Below are 7,293 nucleotides of genomic sequence, written 5' to 3'. Positions count from 1 at the left end.
GAGACTCTGGCCATGGTCATGCTAATTTGAGTTAATCTTGATGTTATTATTATCGTTACACCTGAAAATAAAATTTTGGAGAAAAAAAGTCATAGGCTCGAAAGAATGCCTTACAACATTGAAGTAACCAAATCTTCGGATAGCTTCAAAATTTGATAGATGTCATCCTGTCACAGATTCCTTTACAGAGAATGGAGCACTGCGTTTCACAAAGTTGTTTGCCTGAGTTTGAATCGTTTGAGGCACAATTAAGAGCAAACACGCAGGGTCTTCTCTTCTCTCTCTTAGGTTGATGCCTTGGATGCAGACACAGTGTATCCATCGCCACCCTCAATGGAAATAAAAGCAGACTCTTGAGGTTTTGGATGTAAATTAGGACTGGATGAAATCTGCGTAATTCACTTTTGCATAAGTACACAACAATTTGGAAAAACTACACAAAATGTAAATCCATAATTTTGGTACAGCCAGGGCGAAATATGTCTTCACAATAATATTTGACGCAAGGCAGCATTTTTGTGAACAAAATAGTGAAAAAATACTGGAAACAGCTGCTTAATTTCTGTTGTTCCTGTTCGTTCGCTGTTAATTCTTAACGCAAAATGCCATCTAATTAAGTGACTTGGTATAATTTCTGGAAATCTGTGTAACAATTGTAATACACAATTCCGAAATTATGCCAGAGTAGTTTTAATTTTGCCGTGGCCTAGTGAAAATATCAGGTAAAGAAGAACATAAAAAACACCCCTCTAGTTTTCAATTCTCAGTCTCTTCGTGTTTCACGCAGCCCAGAGTGTCTATCACCTGTTTCAAAGGAAGCATACAGCCCTAGTTCCCATCACACAGGTTGTACCTCATCAACAGCACCTTCTGTTGTCACCCCACCAATGGCGTGGTTACTGTGCTCTCTCTCTCTCAAGTTCGCAACCAACCTCCACCAGCCCTTGTCCTTCTCAATTGCTTGATTCTTATTCAATGACATCGTGTGTGTCCCTACCCGGAGCATAGCCTCTATACCAGCGGTTCTTGACCCTTTGACTTCTGTGGAGCCCCACTGAATCCTTATTTGAATCCAGGGACCCCCACTGAGTCATTACTGAAAGACTGAGACCACTGCTTAAGCATTTTTTTGTGTTAAACTTGGCTTTATTAGTTTTCCCTGTAACAGTAAAAAGGAAAGAAGGAATAAAATATACGAAAAACATAACTAGCAGTGCAAAAGTCTCAAGTACAAGTGCTCCATGTCAAAATTAAGTATTCCAATAATTGCAAATGCTGAGTGGCTTTGAACATGACAAAATAACACAGGATGAGGGTACATAGAAAGGAATACAATACAACATAGTTCAAGTCACCAAGGTAGTCCCATACAAGGAAATCAATCATAGCCACACTTGACTGTCACATGTCTTGTACATATCAATACACATCACGCAGACATCACACCTCACCTTCAAAGCCAGAATCAAGGTCCAATTCCTTATCACCATTAAATCTATCAAGTAGAAGCCCCCAACACATCTTCAGCAGCTTTTTTGTCAGTTCGAGAAAGGCGCAGGTGATGCTCTTCCGCCACCCCCCACTCGAGCACAATCCCTAAGCCAGAAGGATGTCTGCGGTGCTCTGGATCCTAACCACCCAATGCCACTGGCCGCTTAGCTAGAAAGAGTGCAAGCTGAGAAAGTTTGTATGGAATCTTCCGCCCCATATGACCTGCCACTTTACCCAGCAGGCATGCCCCGGGAGTGAGGGTATTACGAGGCCAATGGCTGCCTCAGGTTTGGGCACCACTTCCCTCCAGAACCCCTGAACTGTAACGCAGGCTCATGCAAGATGTAAACAGGTGGCACCCACCACGTGTACACCTTGCTGCTCTAGTGGGACCTATCTTACTGAGTTGAAAAGGGGTCACATACATGCGGTGCAGGTAGTTAATGTACAGCATTTTGAACCTTTTATTGCAGGAAACAGTACTCGCCAGTTCACAGGCACGCACCCAATCCACATCCGCGATGGGGTCTTCTAGCTCTGTCTCGCAGTCCTGCCGTGCCTTATAGTGAAAGACACACAATTGATGAACGGAATGCAGAAAAAATCAAAACATTCACCCCCAGTAAAGAGATGTGGGTTAAATCCGTCTTTCTTTTGCTCACCATGCCACCCCAGTTTAGACCTGACCATATGCAAATCAGTCTTGACCCTGTGCCTCATGGGAACAGTCCAGCCTGAGCGGCCAAGACAGGTACTCCCTGGACCGGAAACAAGCATCCTAGGACCGGTTTCGGGGTTTCACCCCTCATCAGCCAGGATAGCTTGATTCCAGTGGCACAGTGAGCCTAGGTCCCACGTCTGGGCATACCCGGCGAACTTAGGGCGAGAGAGCAAAAGACACAATTGATGGACGGAATGCAGAACAAATCAAAACATTCACCTCCAGTCAAGAGATCTGGGTTAAATCCATTATTCTTTTGGTCACCATGCCACCTCAGTTTAGACCTGACCATATGCAAATCAGTCTTGAACCTGTGCCTCATGGGAACAGTCCAGCCCGAACTGCCAAGCCAGGTCCTCCCTGGACCGGAAACAAGCATCCTAGGACCATTTTCTGGGTTTCACCCCTCATCAGCCAGGATAGCTTGATTCCAGTGGTACAGTGAGCCCGGGACCCACAGGGCATCATGCCCCCTCTTAAGGGTCTTTATGAAAGAGGGCAATCAGGTGTCCAACTTCTCCCCATTGAAGCAAGTCACCCAATAACTGGAAGGGCTGGGTGCCACTGGGAAGCCGCTCCACTCCTCCCTCGCCGTGTTTTCCAGATTAACGTAGTGCAAGAAATGACCCAGCCCTATGTTAAAAGCCTCCTGTGCATCTGCAAAGGTCTGAAAATACCTCAATACAGGTCAATACAGGTCTCTTGCCAACCAACAGCCACCCGCCCTCCACATGTCCATAGACATATTCAAATCAATTGCCCAAAACAGTGCAAGATCCCAAGACCCAGTTCCCTGTCAAAGGGAGCCCTGAGAAGTACCTTCTTAACCCCCGTTTCCATATCACAGCTATGTGCCGGACCAGATACGGGGCTGAACACTCCGATCAACCCCCTTCGCATCGTCAAGCTTTCCAATGACACATCCCCAAGCATGTCTCGGAAAAGTCTCTTTTCCAAATTGTCAGGCTCTGCAAGCCACTGTGCAGCATGTTGTAAATATGCCGCAAAATATTGGAATTGCATGTCCGGGAGAGCAAAGCCTCAAGCCTCCATCCTCCATGTCCCTTTTAAGGACCAATAGAGCCACCCTGCTCCGGCTTCCAACCCAGACCAACAAGATCAATAGGCTGTTCAGTATGTGGAAGGTTTGTGGCCCAAGGGGAAACAGCCAGCTAATTCTGTACCAAATAGAGACAGCATGGAAGAAAAAACATTTTGACTACCGCCACCCAGCCTATTACTGACAAGAGCAATTTATTCCAAAATCCAATAGAACCCACGTGGCCCTCTAGAACCCTATCCATGTTGAAGTGCTGATGAGCGGCCTTTGTGTGTGTATTCATTATGCCCAAGTAGCGGAAACTCTATGTTTACCAGCGAATTCCTAGGTCCTTATGTTGTTGAAGAGGTGTCACCACCAGCCCCACCAGGGCAAATCGCATCTTCTGGATATTGACCTTTAAACCAGAGATATCACTAAAGTCGGCTAGCAACCTCATCAGAATAGGCACTGCTTCTCCAGGAGAAGGAACTGAAGGACTGGGTTATTCTAAGACCCAGCGGTGCCAGGGGACAACACCTGAAACCTTCGTGGGTTACCTGTTCTGGCGTACAAAATACAGAGACACGGGACACTTCCAGCGACGTCAAAGATCGGTATTTATTTACTGCAGGGATACAGAAATCGCAAGAAGTACACAACGTGTAGGTTCTAGGAGACTGCTTCGAATTGCAAAAGTGGATCGCTCCTTTTATACATATTTTTGCCATTGCACAACATGGCAAACAAAGGTTACAACTCAGTTCCCACAATAAACTTCAAAAGAGTCGCGTTCATGTTTCAGGAGGCCGGAACATAATTACAGCAGCATTGCCGGTTCCCAACTGTAAAAGCATATCATCCCCACAGTTAAACACATTCCATTCTGACTGTAAACACATTAGGAGAAGGGACAGAAACAGATGCAAAGAAAGAGCAAGGATGCACGACAGATTGGAAAAGAGTGTTGGGAGTAATAACGGAAACTTGATTACAGGATCAAAGACCTCGTGCCCAATGCATGCACGACTGAAACAATAGACTAGCACGGTAAGATGAGCCTCGAGCGGGGCCATCTGCCTTTGCCGTGTCATTCCCCCTATCATAAAAGTCACCCTCAAAGAAACACGTGTCCTTAGTGTAAGCTTGGGAATCCCAGGGTCACAGAGCGGACAAAGTCCGTTCGCTGGCTACTTGAGGGCAAGAGACAAGATGGATGCCGCATCTAAAATGGAACCCGAGGGTTCGGATGGACAAACCCAAAAATGAGACGAACCATGCGTGGTTGCGTAGCGAAACCGCGTACACCCACTAAACTCGTCATTTGCGGTTCGTAGATACCAAACTCATCCATATTCGACAACACCCAAAAAGTGTCGTTCCGTCTCGCACGGAACCTCAGACGCTCCTTTTGCCCTCATGTAGGCAAGCACTAGTCAAGATCGGAATCAATTTCAATATTCATCAAATCGTTCAGCTGCTGCTGGAACATCATTCTATCCATCAATGTCTCCTTGGTAACAGATGGCCGTCTTATACACGTTGTAGCACAAAGGCCACATAAGGCAGGACCGCACTGCACGCAAAGACAACACATGAATAGAAACGTTACAACAACCCCTACGATCATCAGAATCTTCCAACCCCAAGTGGATATCAGACCCCATAACCATCCTAGAAGTGTCCAATTACCTTCGTCCACGTGTATGGACTCGGAGATCTTGTGCAACTTCGAGATGGCTTGGTAAACAGTTGGAGCATTGTCAGGAATGAAAATGCAACAGCTCGAATGGATAACTTTACACACACCACCTCTATCTGCAAGAACAACGTCTAGAACCATACGGTTCTGCAACGTCATGAGTCTATCCGCCTGAAGTTCGGCTGTTAAATTACCAAGAGCACTCGCAGTTATGTTAGCAGTCGACTCGACTACACGGGTCAACTGTCTTAGGTTCCTACTATTAACCATAGGTCCCCAAAACGGCAAGAAACCCTTAAAGAAGTCTCCTGCTTCTTGACCGGCAGTGTCCTCTTTGCTAATAATGCCTCTCACAATTCTAGTCTTGTGATAGTCTGAGGCAACTGTAAAAGTCGGCGGTAAAAGATTCGCAATATAACAGGTTCCCGAGAAATCACGGGGTAACCATGTATATGCACGTTCATAACATACGAAATAAGTGCCCTTAGCAGTCAGAAAAACAGGGGAAGAGAGCATTGGTAGGACATACGTGTCAGTACAAGCACTGTTCCCAAGTTGTGCTCTCGGATTTTGACCCAAACCTTTCAAGCAGAAATTACCGAGGTGGGGTACGATCCATATTGGGGACGAACTCTTGAGCTGTCTATCACCCACTGACGTACTATACTCAGCCTCACTCAGATCCTTATAGGCTTGCACCTCTTCATCTGGAATAAGCGATGCATCAAAGACATCTCTATCTAGATCAGCAATCGCTATCGCCAAAGGCTTGTGGTACGGACCAGGACCGAAGTTCGCAGAGCGTGGCTCTCGACTGGGGTAGGAATCTAGTGCACTACGGAACATAGTTTGGAATGCTCGAGCTGACCCTTGGGAGCTATAAGGAAGAACCAGATACGGAATACCCCTATCCATGGTATGTGGCATTAACCCACACACCCAACAGTTGGTAGTATTCATCACCAACTGATGCTGATGTAGGAGTTGAACGAAGGAGTTATTCATGAATTCCGCACGTCTAACCTGTTCGTGTTGAGGCAGGGGATGAAAAGAATGTGGAGAAACAGTGGTAATGGAGCTTAGTTTAGGAGAAAGAGTAGGTGAAACAGAAGGTAATAACGACTGTATTCCAAAATACACTCCGCCCACCAATAGCATAGACACAGTCAGAAACAGTAGGAATACCTGAAACAGAAAACATTTTGTTCGTACAATCTTATGCAATTTTGATCTTTGCGCCGACATCCTTTCTACTTCCAACAGCTTAGAGAATGCCATCCTCTACAAACCGTCCGTGACGTACTTGACGCACTTCGTTCCGAGTAGCGATTATCAATTCCTAGGAGTTCCCAGGAGTCGACAAAAGTAACCGACCTAGTGTCAGAAACCTGCTAAACAGAAAGGAGTACCCGCACGGCCCTACGGTTAACCCGGATGATAGGTTTTCTTAAACGCTCAGCTTTAATACAAATCTCTTAGCAGTGAAAAGCACATAAAAAGAAACTCAAAAAGAAAGGATGTAATTGTTCGTAATGTTCGTAGCACCAGTAAAGGAAAATATAAAACAAAATTGTATTAGTCCTTGCTACGTGGACGAAGAAAGTATCGATTTCTTCCAGGTCGAGTCTGCTCTACAAACAATTGTTCAGCTGGTAAAACAGTGTTCGGTGGAGTGGACGACGATTCAGACCTTGAGTTCTCTACGACTGATGACTCCACAGGTGTGTCTGGCAGCGACAAATTGTCTCCTACAGGTTGAGCATCACTAAACGGCACAAAGCATAAAGGGGTCTCAGTTTCCGTTGCCGCAATCCCAGTTCTCACCCAACCATCTGTTGGTGAGGGGATTGGTACTTTTTTCTAGTGGCCAGCGTGTACCCAGTTCTTTCTGCCTTCCAACAGAACTGCAGTCCTCGTTGTTAATAACACTTGGAAGGGTCCCACAAATCTCGGCTCCAAGTTACGTTTTCGGCCAAAATTTCGGGTAACGACCCAATCGCCTGGCCGGAGCCGATGTCTAGGACCCTCTGTCTGTGCCGGTAGAGCTTCAAAGACCTGTTGGTGAATTAACCTTAATTTAGTAGTCAGATCATGAAGATAATCAATTAGCATTGGATACTCAAGACTATCAAAGGCCTTAGGTCTCGGGACTCCCCAAATGTTCGCAGGGCGGCCGAACACAATCTCATATGGGCTAAGCCCTACTCGAGAGTGTACAGTCGCTCTGGTTGATAGGAGAGCCAGAGGCAAGGCATCAGGCCATGATAGACCAGTCGTAGCTTGTATCTTTGCAAGTTTCAGCTTCAGGGTACCATTGTACCCTTCAACTAAACCCGGTGC

The sequence above is a fragment of the Triturus cristatus genome, chromosome 3_1, assembly GCF_964204655.1.
Source record: "Triturus cristatus chromosome 3_1, aTriCri1.1, whole genome shotgun sequence".
Taxonomy (NCBI): Eukaryota; Metazoa; Chordata; class Amphibia; order Caudata; family Salamandridae; genus Triturus; species Triturus cristatus.
The sequence above is the reverse complement of the archived record's forward strand: the minus strand, read 5'-3'. Positions refer to the sequence as shown.